General features: G+C 44.0%; 1 long non-coding RNA gene across 1 annotated transcript; it reads right to left on the bottom strand.

Moving 5' to 3' along the window:
- Positions 1-1,736: 1,736 nt before the first annotated feature.
- Positions 1,737-15,152, bottom strand: LOC122465397. The gene is made up of 3 exons (XR_006290209.1): positions 14,900-15,152; positions 9,023-9,133; positions 1,737-1,931 (listed from the first exon to the last, which is right to left on the bottom strand). It is a non-coding gene; the product is annotated as an uncharacterized LOC122465397 (long non-coding RNA).
- Positions 15,153-15,202: the final 50 nt, after the last annotated feature.

Here is a 15,202-nt window from a genome sequence, read left to right as displayed (position 1 = left end):
CCTGTCTGCTGTATAATTAATTTTGCTGGGTGTAAAGTAATTAAGGTGGTGGGATATAATTGGTTACATAATCATGTTACAATATGTTAGGATTGGTTAGTTAAATTTCAGGAAAATGATTGGTTAAGGTATAGCTAAGCAGAACTCAAGTTTTACTATATAATCTGTAGTCAATGAGGAAGTGAGGGTGGGTGGGTGGGTGGGAGGGAGGGAGGGGGGCGTGGGTGGGAGATGGGAACAGGGGTAAGGAAATTGGAATCATGTTTTGCTGAAGGGGGAGATGGGAACAGGGAATGGGAGTGGGGAAACTGGAATCCTGTTTTGCTAAGGGCAGGAATGGGAACAGGGACACAGGTGTAAGGCTCTGTGGTGTCAGAGCTGGGAAGGAGGATACTAAGGAAGGAAACTGGAATCATGCTTGCTGGAAGTTCACCCCAATAAACATCGAATTGTTTGCACCTTTGGACTTCGGGTATTGTTGCTCTCTGTTCATGCGAGAAGGACCAGGGAAGTGAGTGGGTGAAGGAATAAGCCCCCTAACACAGGTGGTTAAAAATTTTCTAATTCAAGCACCAGGTTATAGGTTCATTTACTGCCTTTCATCTGCAGTGGATCAATGGTGTATGTGACTCTTGATCCTGATAGTCCTTTTAGGGGACATAACTTTTTATTATACTGTTCAAAGATGGTTCTCTTAATGATTTTTTCCCCCCAACTGGAATGCTCCCTGGGACACACTGCAGTATATTATGGGTAAGTGGTCTTGTCTAAGAGCTTTTCTAAAGGGCACAGGTGGGAATAACAATTTGTCTTCATTTTTTGGAACTTGTTCAGTAATGCTCCTGCAGATGGGATAACTTTTAAAAAATGAAGTTCAGCTTATACCTCTTTATAATGGGTTTGTAAATATTCTTGTGCACAGCTTTCAAAGATATTTTTGTATTTCACTTTTGGCTTTTCCCCCTCAATTCAATATTTGAATTGATTAAAATTATATACAAATATCTGATCAGAGGAAAGAATATATGAACGTCACCTTTGCTCTCTTTTACCCTTAAGGCATAGTTAATAGTTATGGTTCACATTTGTAACAGCATGTAATAAGATTCTGTTTTCCTGTTGAATATCAGTGGACTGAATCTTAGCATTAAGAGAAGGAACTATTACCGTGTCTCTTCACTGAAATAAAAACTATTTTAAATTTAGCTTCACACTAAAGCAGAGATTATTCAGGGACATACGTTATGTTTATATAGCACTTTTCATCCCAAAGAGCCCCAAACCCTTTTACTACAAATAAATAAATAAAAGACTTCCCATTTATCTGACACTTTATGCCTTCAGAATACTATACAAAACATTAGCCTTCACAGCTCCACTGTGAAGGCCCCACATCAGCGATACAGAAACTAGAACTGGTTGGGAATTTTCAATGAATTTTTTCATCAATTTGTCAAAACTGAAACAGGTGTTGGTTTGACAAATTTTCCAACCTGACACATTGTTGAGAAAGTTTTGAAATTGTCAAAACATTTTGTTTAGAATTTGTCATTTAGAAAATGACCAGTTTTCCTGTTTGAAACAACTTTTATTTTGAAATTTAAGCTTAGACTGAAATAATACTAAAGAAAAAAGGTTGAAATATTGAAGGGCTAAAATCCGTATGCTGTTTATGTTACAACCTGATATATAGACTGTGTCAGCCCTTTTACAGGCCCAAAATCCAGAGTTTGGTCAAGAAGACAGAGGCCTAGCAAATAGTGAACAATATTAGCTAAGAAGCAGAACAAACAAAGGACAACCTTGCTTTTTGCTAAGCTAAGCTTGGTCAGCAAGAAGCCAGGTGGAAATTATAATTGGGGACTTTACCTCAAAGTTGCGAACAGACCATAGGAATGAAAGGGGTCCTGTTTCTTCTGTAGAAGAGGTGCCTTCTGTAGCCAGACAGCCAGCCCCCCCCCCCCCCCCCCCCCCCCCCCCCCTCAGACCAGCATTGCTGGAAACACACGGGAGCCAAAACACCAGGGCACTCCAGCACAGCCTTTGAAGCTGTGAGAGGCACAGGTGTGCTGCTACAATGTGCCTCTGGGAACATATACAACGATTAGGCTCACAGCAGGCAGAGGCCCTGTGACAGACATGGCTCTTAGCCCTTACTAAAACAGCATGATGCACACACACCAACATCCTAGGTGGGAAAATATTTACCCTGATAAAAGAAGTGTCCAGTAGTCGAAACTTATTGTTTCTCCCTTGCAAGTGTGAACTACTCTTGCGAGAGCTGGCGTCACCCCGACAGACCAGCCCCAATTTAGCATAGAAAGGAGAAAGAGAATAAAGGAGTACAGAGGTATAAGTAGGGGACCTACAGCACCATGATTTTTGAGTGCTTTTCACTATCTATCTGCTGGTCAGATAAGTGACAGCCTCCCAAGGCTTCTGCAGCTAAGAGGGTCCCTAAGCCTTGTCCCTTATTCGTCTTTCCGCGGAATTGAGTGACCGATCCTGGCTTGGCACCGCTGGAATCGAGAGATGCAAGGAGGGTAAGAAGCACCCACACCTGATCTCCTATCTTTAGTGTACACATATTTTGAAATAGAGCTCTATACTTTGTTTTCTTTCTTTGGGATTGTGGCTTCAGTTTTGTAACTTGTTTGTGTGTGTAACATCTCTACATTTAAATAAGTAGGCACTAGCAATTTTGTAACCACATGATTAGAATCTAGTTTAATAAATTTTGGTAACCATTGTGCATAAGCCTGACTTGTTTCTCTGGTTTACTGTAAAGCAGCCAACACAATTAAAGAACCTCAGCCGTTTTGGCTATAAAGCCTGGCCATTAGGTGAGAGTACTAAGAGCCTAGCGTTGAGTTGTGCCGCCTCCACGGGGCAAACTCTTGGGGCACCTGTCAGTCAATCCTGGCTGCCCGCTGCGAAGGAGCTCTGAGCTCTAGCAGTTAAAGTCACGGGTGTGGAGAGGCTCTTAGTGCTGCCATTGGGGCACCTGTCAGTCAGTGTTGACTGCCCGCTGCGAAGGAGCTCTGAGCTCTAGCAGTTAAAGTCACGGGTGGTTAGGACCTTGGGGCATCCGTCAGCCTAGCCCGGGCTGCCCGCCGCGAAGGGACAGTGCGTCCTAGCGGTTAAAGTCACGGAGGGTATAAAACGGGCATAGCTGGCACCTCACCAAACATCCCTGGCCATCGGCTAACAGATTTGGCGTCACGAACAGGATTGTGATATAGGCTGCACTACAGTAACACAATGAAACCAGTCATGATAAACACCACAGAATTCCCTGAGCTAGAGAAAAGTTTGACCCAAGAGGGATGGGGAAATCCTCTGTGGAGCAAAGAACTGCTGGAGAAATATTGGGGAAAACCAGCAGAGATCTGGCAGCATTTCTGTAACTGGAGAACTGCCTGCAAGATGAAGAAAGGGAAAGGAAAAGGTGCTTGTATATGGCTGCTTACTAACATTTGGCAAGCTGCCTGTAAAGATTATCATAGTCTGGCAATAGAATTTAATAGGCTACAACAGGAAAGGGACACACTGCGCAAGGAATGCCAGAATTTAGATACCAGAGTAAGAACACTGAATAGGGATATGGAACATCTTCAGAAAAGATTACTTCCCTTAATTGAGAAAGAAGGGATAGAACGAAGGGAAAAGCTGGAGACTAAAACATGCAGAATCAACCGGGCTAAAGTTGAAACTGCTCTCTGGCTAGACCCTGAGGAATGGGATGGAGACATTTGGGATTCAGCAGATGAGTCCCCCTCCTCTGAGGAGGAAGGTCCCTCTGTAAAATTAAGACCAGCTATCACACATCACAAATCAGAAGAACATGAGGGAAATTTGAGTGGGGCAGAGCTGGATGAAGAAGGGGATGATAATGATCCATCCACCTCTTCAAAAACAAAAAGGGGAGGTAAAAAGGGAAAAGGGAGTAAAGCTCCAACACACTTTACCAAAATTACCACCCGCCAATATACTCCCATGGAGTTAAAAACAATCCAGGGAGATTTTGCTAAAAAGCCTGAGGAAGGTATAATAGAGTGGCTGGTCCGCCTCTGGGACACTGGGGGTGGATATATACGCCTGACAGCCCAAGAAACTGAGCGCCTTAACTTAGGTGCAGGAATATTCCTGGAACACTCAGAGGGGAACACCCCTAAAACACTTTGGTCTCTGGCTTGTCGATGGGCAAGAGGAATTTACCCAGCAGACCGAGATGAACCCACAGTAATGCACTGGACCAACATAGATGAGGTAAAAGCAGTTCTATTAACTGTGGCTGTCATTAGCATGCTTGGCCAAAACCCTCAAGAGTTAGCCTATGAAAGTCCATGGGAGGGTCAGGTAAAGGTAGAGGATCTCAGACCCCTGCTTAAGGGAGCTCCGAGTAACCATAGGGCTGTGGCACTGTCCCTTAGATCAGAAGCTGCAGCACATAACAGTACCTTTCGGGCACTGCTAAACCTTCTGGTGTCATACTTTAGAGAATTCGGAGACATCAGAGCACTGACAGGCAAAGCTAAGATGCGTTCCCTTCAGGGAAACAAGGGGGCACCATCTAAAGGACATGTTCTTCATGGTCCCTTTGCAACCAGCTGACCAGGAAAGATTTGCTTTTACTTGGAAAGGTGTACAATACACTTTTACCCGAATGCCACAAGGGTTTAAACACTCACCCACTATTTGCCATGGGGCACTGGCAAAGGTCCTAGATGACCTTATACTGCCACCCAATATACAAACTGTGCAATACATTGATGACATCTTAATAGGTGGGAAAACCTCAGAAGAGGTACAGGAGGCTATGAATCAAATCAAAGAAGCACTAGAAGCCCTTAATTTAGAGTTACCAGCTGAGAAATGCCAAGGTCCCTCCCAAGAGATAAAATTCTTAGGTACTGTATGGATGGGAGGTAGGAGGTCTGTGCCTAATGACACTGTGCAAGAGCTAAATCAGGCACCCTCCCCTGAAAGTAAAGATCAATTGAGACAGATTTTGGGAACCCTGGGGTTTTGGAGAAAACATGTACCTGGCTTTGCCATTATAGCCAGACCATTGTACAATTTGTTAAAGAAAAGTGCTGCCTGGGAATGGGCTCCTGCCCATGAGGAAGCCCTCAGGCAACTGATAGGGGAGATACACACCTATCAGGCTCTGGGTCCCATACATCCTGAAGCCCCATTCCATTTGTACCTAACTGTGGGAGCCACTGGAATGTCTTATGCTCTCTGGCAAGAAAGTGACACTGCTCCCAAACGACCAATTCAGTTTGGTTCCAAGTCATGGCAAGGGTCACAGGCTAACTACACGCCTTATGAGAAGGTGCTTCTGGCAGCTTACACAGCCTTGAGAGAAACTGAGGAATTAACTCAGGATAAGGACATCACAATTCACACTCCTCTTCCAATCATTAAACCTATATTGGAAGGGAAAGAGTTACCACCTGGTGTAGCACAAAAAATGACTGTCCAGAGATGGGCACTTTACATACACCACAGGGTAGGTAGTGCAGACACTGCACAAAACCCCACTATGATTCAGGAATCCCTATGGAAAGTAGGAATGCCTGATGAATACCGCCTACCCCCACAGCAGTCTCCCATTAAGGATGCTGCCCCATTTGATCCTTCTAAGCCTGAGGGAGTATGGTTCACTGATGGCAGTGCCAGGCTGGTTAAAGGAAAATGGAAGGGAAAAGCTGCAGCAGTGCCTGCAGACACCTCTGCAGCACCCCTAACTGCTGAAATTGATGGGTCAGCACAACTTGCAGAATTGGCTGGAATTAAACTGGCCTGTGAAGCAGGAGCCACCGCAGTATATACGGACTCCTATGCGGTATGGGCAGGTGCCACTCAGTGGATCACTAACTGGAAAAATAACCACTGGGAAATAGGAGGTAAACCAGTATGGGGACTGGAATACTGGAAGTGGTTATATCAGCATGCCCTGCAACAACCCCTGTCTATAGGACATGTCTCAGCTCATCAGAGGAATAATACCCCAGCTGCACAGTTAAACAATTTAGCCGATGCAGCTGCCCAGCTCTTTACCACACAAGTAGAATGGGAACGCTTATATTCATGGTTACATGATAATTTAGGACACACAGGAAGTGATGAGTTAGTGCGGCAAGCACATATCAGGGGGTGGCCTATCACCCACAGACAGGCTAGAGACCTGGTGCAAGCCTGCGCTCTTTGTGCTGAGACTAGAAAACATATAGCAGAAGGACAAAGGTTTGCCAGGCTAAGAGATGGAAAAACACTATGGGCAACCTGGCAGGTCGATTATGTCGGACCACTGCCCACTACAAGGCAGAGGTGGAAATACATCTTGACTGGGGTAGAAATTGTTTCAGGGATTGGTTTTGCATATCCAACCCGATTGGCAACAGGGTTGTCCACAATTATGGGACTAAACCGCTTAACAGCAATTGTCCCAATGCCTCAAGAAATCCAATCAGATAATGGTTCACATTTTAAGAATAAACTTATAAGGGAATGGACCCTTAACCATGGAGTCCAATGGACCTTCCACCTTCCATATCGACCTCAATCTAATGGCATGGTCGAGCGCTGGAATGGGTTGCTAAAGAATCACTTGAAGCCTACTGATGGCACATGGGGAGACAGACTGGACGAAGTGGTGCAGAGATTAAACAACAGACAGACTCCTACAGGAAGTCCAATCAGCAGGGGATTCTTCCCTACAGGGAAAGCTATCTCCCCTGCCAGAACACCACTGCACAGTTCCAAGTATGCTCCTGGAGACACTGTTGTGATTAAACACCCAGCCCTGGGAACCTTTACCTGCGTTTTGCACGCCTATAAAGAGAAAGGTGTATGGAGTGCCTTAAATGCTGATAAAAGATTAATAACCATTACAGAGGCTTGGATCGCATCCAAGACCGGCTGATCATGTGATTTATTGCAGGAATGGTCCCATGGTTCCGAGCAACCTGCCAGCTAACCTGTCAGCAAAATGGACCATGCAGCAGACCTGTTTGATCACTAGAGACTACTATGGACTGTTGATATATTTGCCATTACTTATAATAGCAGGTGTAATTTTTGCTTTTGGTTTTAAAATAAGTTTTTTTTAGCTAGAACACGACCCACCAGAGATATGTTCCTGCAAGCCCTCATGATCCTTCTGTTGGCTCCAGTCACCTTGGCAATACCAGAACATCCTCTTCGGGGAGCAATCCAAACCATCGCCTCAGCTGCTGGTGCTACAAATTGCTGGATGTGCACCTTGCTAAATTCAACCAATGGACTGGGAATTGAATTTGTACCACTCAGCCTAAATGATTGGTGGAACAAAAGCGACATCTTTCGGTGGGGACCACCAGCATGGTACACCACCAACCCTCGCATTGACTCGGGGGGGGGTGGAACAATGGCATCGCACTGTTTGGGGACGGCCTGTGGAATATGTAACGGGATACACTTGGGATTTTCCCTCTTCCCGTTTTTACATTCAGTTGTAAATACTGTTTTAACCATTTTAATTATTGTAATTGTTTTTTGTGTAACTTTATGTATTATGAAGCGTTTGATTCAAACTGCTCTTTCCTCCACACAAATCAGATACCTAGAGCTAAAAAGGGATCCTAACCAATTCCGCGAACCCTCATCCTCTAATTTGGTTGTTGGGTATTTCTAGATTTCCCCAAGGAGGGCAAGAGGTGCTGGCATCACCGCCACCTTGCAATCTGGGATGTAGTGTGGTGCATCAGGGGGTGGAATGTAGCCAGACAGCCAGCCCCCCTCCCCCCTCAGACCAGCATTGCTGGAAACACACGGGAGCCAAAACACCAGGGCACTCCAGCACAGCCTTTGAAGCTGTGAGAGGCACAGGTGTGCTGCTACAATGTGCCTCTGGGAACATATACAACGATTAGGCTCACAGCAGGCAGAGGCCCTGTGACAGACATGGCTCTTAGCCCTTACTAAAACAGCATGATGCACACACACCAACATCCTAGGTGGGAAAATATTTACCCTGATAAAAGAAGTGTCCAGTAGTCGAAACTTATTGTTTCTCCCTTGCAAGTGTGAACTACTCTTGCGAGAGCTGGCGTCACCCCGACAGACCAGCCCCAATTTAGCATAGAAAGGAGAAAGAGAATAAAGGAGTACAGAGGTATAAGTAGGGGACCTACAGCACCATGATTTTTGAGTGCTTTTCACTATCTATCTGCTGGTCAGATAAGTGACAGCCTCCCAAGGCTTCTGCAGCTAAGAGGGTCCCTAAGCCTTGTCCCTTATTCGTCTTTCCGCGGAATTGAGTGACCGATCCTGGCTTGGCACCGCTGGAATCGAGAGATGCAAGGAGGGTAAGAAGCACCCACACCTGATCTCCTATCTTTAGTGTACACATATTTTGAAATAGAGCTCTATACTTTGTTTTCTTTCTTTGGGATTGTGGCTTCAGTTTTGTAACTTGTTTGTGTGTGTAACATCTCTACATTTAAATAAGTAGGCACTAGCAATTTTGTAACCACATGATTAGAATCTAGTTTAATAAATTTTGGTAACCATTGTGCATAAGCCTGACTTGTTTCTCTGGTTTACTGTAAAGCAGCCAACACAATTAAAGAACCTCAGCCGTTTTGGCTATAAAGCCTGGCCATTAGGTGAGAGTACTAAGAGCCTAGCGTTGAGTTGTGCCGCCTCCACGGGGCAAACTCTTGGGGCACCTGTCAGTCAATCCTGGCTGCCCGCTGCGAAGGAGCTCTGAGCTCTAGCAGTTAAAGTCACGGGTGTGGAGAGGCTCTTAGTGCTGCCATTGGGGCACCTGTCAGTCAGTGTTGACTGCCCGCTGCGAAGGAGCTCTGAGCTCTAGCAGTTAAAGTCACGGGTGGTTAGGACCTTGGGGCATCCGTCAGCCTAGCCCGGGCTGCCCGCCGCGAAGGGACAGTGCGTCCTAGCGGTTAAAGTCACGGAGGGTATAAAACGGGCATAGCTGGCACCTCACCAAACATCCCTGGCCATCGGCTAACACCTTCCTACACACCAGCCTTGAGTTTATGGAAGAGGTTCAAACATATCAGTATGAGGTATGATATCCTCCCTCTCACAGATATGCACCTCTCCTCCAAGCCATTGCCAGTACCTGCCATAGAAACACAAATGAATAATTAAAAGACAATCTTTATTGCTATATACTTTTCATTTGTCCTTTTGCTTTAACTCCTAGGTGTGTACCTGTTGGACAATCAAGGGAGCTACTTCATTATCTATGGATCCCAAATCAGAATTCAACATATATATATTTTATACTAACACACTTTGTATATTGTTTAATGGAAAACACCTGTGTACTAATTAAGTGTCATGTGTTAACCTGAAACCATGGGCGGAGACATTATGCAACCTTTTGATCATTGGCTACTGTGCTTGTCTTGTCTTGCTGCTAGACCTATCCAGGGGTTTGGGACTGCCTACCCCGTCATTTCCCTCCGCCCATGGAAAATCCATATAATCCATTGTAATCAATTGTTTGGCAGTGTCTCTGAGCCTAATAAGTGAGGTGACACTCAGTCAGCGCTGTACGCAATAAACCCATGTGCTTGATTCTACACGGTGTCCATATTTGTTCCTTCAAATATAAATGAAGTATTTAAAAGTTCTTGAGATGAAATCATTTCAATAGATCCAAAGCAAAAAAGGAATTAGCTTTTCAGTTCACAAATATTTTTTAGATTTCAACTTCTGGTCATGATTTGAGACTGGAAAATATTCACAGGCCAGGAAAACTGTTTCCCACCCAGCTCTAATAGAAACTAAGGCAGAGAGTTTAAGTGACTGGCCTGGACCACAAAGGGAGTCATTAGCAGAGCTGGGATTAGTACTCTGGGATTCCTGGCTCTGTATCCCATACTCAGACCATTAGCCCATATAAATGATCTATAGCAGAATCACTTCATCCATCTCTGGGGCAAAATATGCATGAATCGGTTTATCATCTCTCAACACTTGGGATTTAGGACAGCAACTAACAAAAGGCATGGCTACACAGTGTTACGCATTATGCACATATGGCATTCATGTGTTGGGTAAAAGACTGCCCAGCTTGACATTGTGAGAACTAGTGAACAACACAGGTGTACAGGCTATTCAAGTGTCACTCCATACAACAGTTCAGCAAATGTATATTGGACACTTCTCTGCACAAATAAAATAAACTCACTAGGTGGCACTGTAACTGAAACAATACAAGCTGCAGTATTTTAAGTAAGAAGAGAGAGTGAACATGTTCTAACCATATTTTAAATTGTAATTAAGCCTTTTGGAGGTGGAACTTTCTTACTATGGGTATTTAGCATAATGGGGCTCCAAACTCAGCTGAGCTCTCAAAGTGCTCCCTTAATACAAAAAATAATGTTCATGTAACTGGAACATTAGCTTTGGCCAACAACAGTCATAATGCAAACAAGCAGGGTGTAATCTTGCAAGCTTTGCTCTGTGCATGCGCCTCAGTCTTGACCCACCAACATCTGTGCTATTCTAGTTGTGGTCTTTTCTTGACAGCTGTGGAAGTAATGAAAATCCCAACAAACTCACTTTCACAGGGGTCATTTCCAAATCTTGATTTGCCTTAAACTTGTTTACTTTCAGAAAGCTTCTAAACTACCAGTTGGATTAGTGCATTTTAAGGGCAGAAGAGAACCTAATTCACGTTGGAAATATTTAGTCTAATATTTATTTCTTGATCACTAGTCACATCTGCCACCAGAGGCTGCTCAGCCACAGCTCAGCTCAATCCTGTAAGCTTCTTTTGTTACAATCATAGCAATTGCAGCTTTCGGTGATAATAGTGTAGCATCAGGACCAGAGGGAGTAAGTAGAGAAGGGCTAAACAGGAAGACCCAGGCAGAAGGCATCGGGGAAGGTGACAGACACAAAGAATGAAAAGGACAGATTACTGTCTGAGTTTTTAAAAATAGACCAGTAACCTCCCCAGGAAACATTAAGATGTCAGACATGGAATCCCCACTCCCTGTTCACTTTCTTCCTACCCTTCTGCATGCATCTCCCTTTATGTGCCTTCTCCACTCATTCACTCCCCGCCCTCAGTCCTGCTACAATATTATCAGCATTTTGTCAGAATCTACAATGTTTTTCTTAAATATTGGTAAGGACAAAAATTGAAATTCAACAGTATCTCTGAAAGCAACAATGTCACAAAACAAAAGTCATTGTTTTTTCATGCTAGTAATGACAAACTCCCGCAAGACACATTGCTAATTCTAATGTTAGAAGTGAAAATTACAGTGTCTGCTACCACTACTACCAGATCATTTACTGGAATGGCCAACTATCTTCCAAAGCGTCATACGCTAAAGAAACCCCACTTCCACAAAACTACTGGCCAGTGCTAATAAAAATGCATCTGTTACACTCGTTGTTCTCGGAACATAGGATTTGTCATATATCACAAGGCCATTTGTCTTGTAAGTTATATATGCTGCTTCCTGCAGCAGTCAAGAACTGATGCTTCAAAGGAAGGCAACCACTACCCAAAAGAAACCTGTACTCAAGACCGTGTGACCTCTACAGCAAGCTTGACCTAAAAGTTGTACACTAAAGTCACTAGCTTCTGCAGCATTCTGGTATGGCAGACTGGAAACGCTGCAGCAGCTTCAGATGAATTTTTAGGGGAGGTTCTTTTTACTGAATGTTATCAGAGCAGTATTTCTTGCATTTAATTGGAAAATAATTTCAGTTTACTGTACTTTTTTTACTGCCCCATAAGTTGTCAGTGTGCTTCAGATTTTGTATGGACAGTCCACAAATGAAGGAACGGAAGAAGTTGTCAGGCAGCAATAGTATGATACATGGGGCTTTTAACATCAGTGAAGGCATGGAAACTGGTTTGAGATAAACACATCAGCTTGATGTTTCTGCTAAAATTATAACAGTGAGATAATTATCAACTACGACATCACTTGAAACCTCATTGAAATTAATAAGGGCAGTTCACACTTAGAATATTTTTCAGGCTGCCCATAGACTCAGGCAAATACAGTATGTGTTTGTTCCAAAGATGATTTTTCAAACATGAACAGCATAATTGGGAAAGAAACTTTAATGTTCTTAAATAAAAGTGTAGACTCTAAATGACAATTGTGCATCTAGGGTGTATTCTGCAGTCAGTTTCACAGCTATGGGATTGTACTTAACCCCTAACCAAATATGCAATGCTACACATGGGCCAGAGTAGGACAGTCATTCCTGACATGTTGGCAGCTGTTTCTCAGAAACATTAAGTTTCTCATATCTTATCTAGACTGGGCTTTACTTGCCGGTCCCTTGTTCTTGTATTTCAGAACAAAATAAAAGGCAGAGACTAACCAGCTTCCAATACAAATGTTCTAATTCTGATTACCCCACTAACGTTTGTCACTGTATTGTTATTTATGCAACCCACACTTACACAATGTGGCTCTTTATCCCATACTTTGTAAGGGTGGTACATTTATATCACAGCAGTCCCAATCAGGGGTCAGGAGAACAAAGAGTCCCTGCCTCAGAGAGGTCCCAGTGTAAATATATGATAAACTAAAATAGACAGACAAGGATTGGAGAGAGAGAAGTAAAGATGGATGAGTTTGCATAAGTTAGTAGTCTAAGTGATCAAACTAGTCTTAAGTGGCCACCATCCTAACTGATGCCAAGTCTTGCTCCAACCAGATAAGGTCTGGTCTTCAGTGCTCATCTCTGTATCTATACATTCAAGCTAAGCAATATCTTTCCGAAGGCTAGGTAACCCAAATGAGGTACAACAGCACCAGTAAAAAGGGCATACCCTACCTAGATACAACGTCACCACAGCATATTAGGCTAGGTCTATATTTATGGTAGCCTGTAGAGTACAAAACTACACACCCACTTAGCACTAATATATGTAGCAGCATAGACAGTGAAGTGGGTAAAGATACACTAGAACCTTAGGGTATGTACCCTCCTCAGCTCTGTACTCACGCAAGCAGAACCTTCCACAACTACACTGCTATTTTTAACATGTAGAATCCCACTGCCTGAACCTTTCCCTGCCTCAGAGAAAGGTGTCGGCCATGGGGAAAGGCTCCTACAGTTCCCTGCTGCCAAAGCCTTTCACTGCAGCATGTAGCTATGCTACTCTATGCACCACGGCTAGCGTAGACAAGGCCTCAGTCAGTCTGTCCCACCCTGCGCTTGAATGCGTGCAACTACCCTACTTGGCTTTTTAAGCTGGTGTGACCGTGGGGACAGAGAACACCACAGGAGCTCCCAGCACCACAGACAAGGGCGCCATTTAGGGGGAAGCAGCACAGCATTTGGGGCAGGGAGTTTGTTTAAAAACAGAGGCAGGATAATTAAGATAACAAAAGGCTCATCATTCAAGTAAAATAAGGATCCTTAGATGACCCTGAAAGCATTATCAGGCATTCCAGTTAAAAGATAGGAAACAAAGGGCTAGTCTACACTGGCAAGGTTAACATGGCTTGTGTTGTCACGGCTCTAAAAAAACCACCTTCAATGTTGATAAATGCAAAATAATGCACATGGCAAAATATAATCCCAACATACAAAATGATGGGGTCTAAATTAGCTGAACTCGTCAATAAAGAGATGTTGGAGTCATTGTGGATAGTTCTCTGAAAACAGCTGCTCAATGTGCAGTGGCAATCAAAAAAGCTAAGATAATATTGGGAATCATTAGGAAAGGGATAGATAATATGAGAAAAATATCATATTGCCACTATATAAATCTGCCAACATATTGAATAGTGCAGATTTGGTCACCCCATCTCAAAAAAGACATATTGGATTTGGAAAAGGTACAGAGAAGGGTAACCAAAATGATTAGGGGTATAGAACACCTTCTGTATGAGGAGAGATTAAAAAGACTGAGACTTTTCAGCTTGGAAAAGAGATGACTAAGGGGGGGAGGATATGATAAAGCTCGATAAAATCATGAATGGTGTGGAAAAATTGAATAAGGAAATGTTATTTACTTGTTCACAAAACACAAGAACTAGGGGTCACCCAATGAAATGAATAGGCAGCAGATTTAAAACAAACAAAATCAAAAAGTATTTCTTCACAGTCAACCTGGTGATGTTGTGAAGGCCAAAACTATAACAGGGCTCTAATACGAACTAGATAAATTCATGGAGGATAGGTCCAGCAATAGCTATTAGGCAGGTTGGGCAGGGATCCAACACCATGTTCTGCATGTCCCTTCCCACTGTTTGCCAGAAGCTAGGAGTGGGCAACAGCACAACTTCATGATTACCTGTTCTGTTCATTCCCTCTGAAGCACCTGGCATTGGCCACCATTGGAAGACAGTCTACTTGGCTAGATGGAGCATTGGTGTTACCCAGTATGGACATTCTGATGTTATATAAAACCCACTCCCAGAGTGGAGCTAGAACCGAGGAGTCCTGACAGAGTCTCTCTCTCTCCACAGAGTTAGTAACAAAGTAAGAATCCACATGAACATTTTAACCTAATCAGTATCCCTTAATGACAGGTTTCAGAGAAGCAGCCGTGTTAGTCTGTATCCACAAAAAGAACAGGAGGACTTGTGGCACCTTAGAGACTAACAAATTTATTAGAGCATAAGCTTTCGTGAGCTACAGGAATGCATCCGATGAAGTGAGCTGTAGCTCACGAAAGCTTATGCTCAAATAAATGTGTTAGACTCTAAGGTGCCACAAGTCCTCCTGTTCTTTTTGCAGTACCCCTTAAGTGTCTTGTCACAAGATGTTAGAACATGTTGCTATTAGAACTGAGTGGTTCTAATATTTATTTAATTTGCTTTCTTTTATAAAGGCATTAGATACAGGGCTCCTGTCAGCTAATTGCTAAGTTGTCTGCCAATAAACTTACAGTTTTAAAGTGCCTAAGTAGCCGCAGGAACCACAGTTAAAGTTGCCCCCCAATCTGAAAGGGTGCCCCTGACCACAGGCAGCCCTGGATGAGGCCGAGCAGGGGGAAGGGGGCAAGGCAGTGGCTTCGGCCAGGGCAGCAGGGGGCCCAGCCCCCTCTCCAGAGAGCCCTGCAGCGCCTGAGCCCACCGGTGCGGGAAGAGCCGGCGCGCGCAAGGCTGGGCTAGAATGTTCACTATCTCCCCGCCCCCCAATTGGCCACGCCCATCCCTCGGACCAGTGGCCTCGCCCCTGAGCAAAGGCA

The sequence above is a fragment of the Chelonia mydas genome, chromosome 4 (assembly GCF_015237465.2).
Source record: "Chelonia mydas isolate rCheMyd1 chromosome 4, rCheMyd1.pri.v2, whole genome shotgun sequence".
Lineage (NCBI taxonomy): Eukaryota > Metazoa > Chordata > Testudines > Cheloniidae > Chelonia > Chelonia mydas.
Note: the sequence above shows the minus strand (reverse complement) of the source record. Positions and strands in the feature narration are given on the sequence as shown.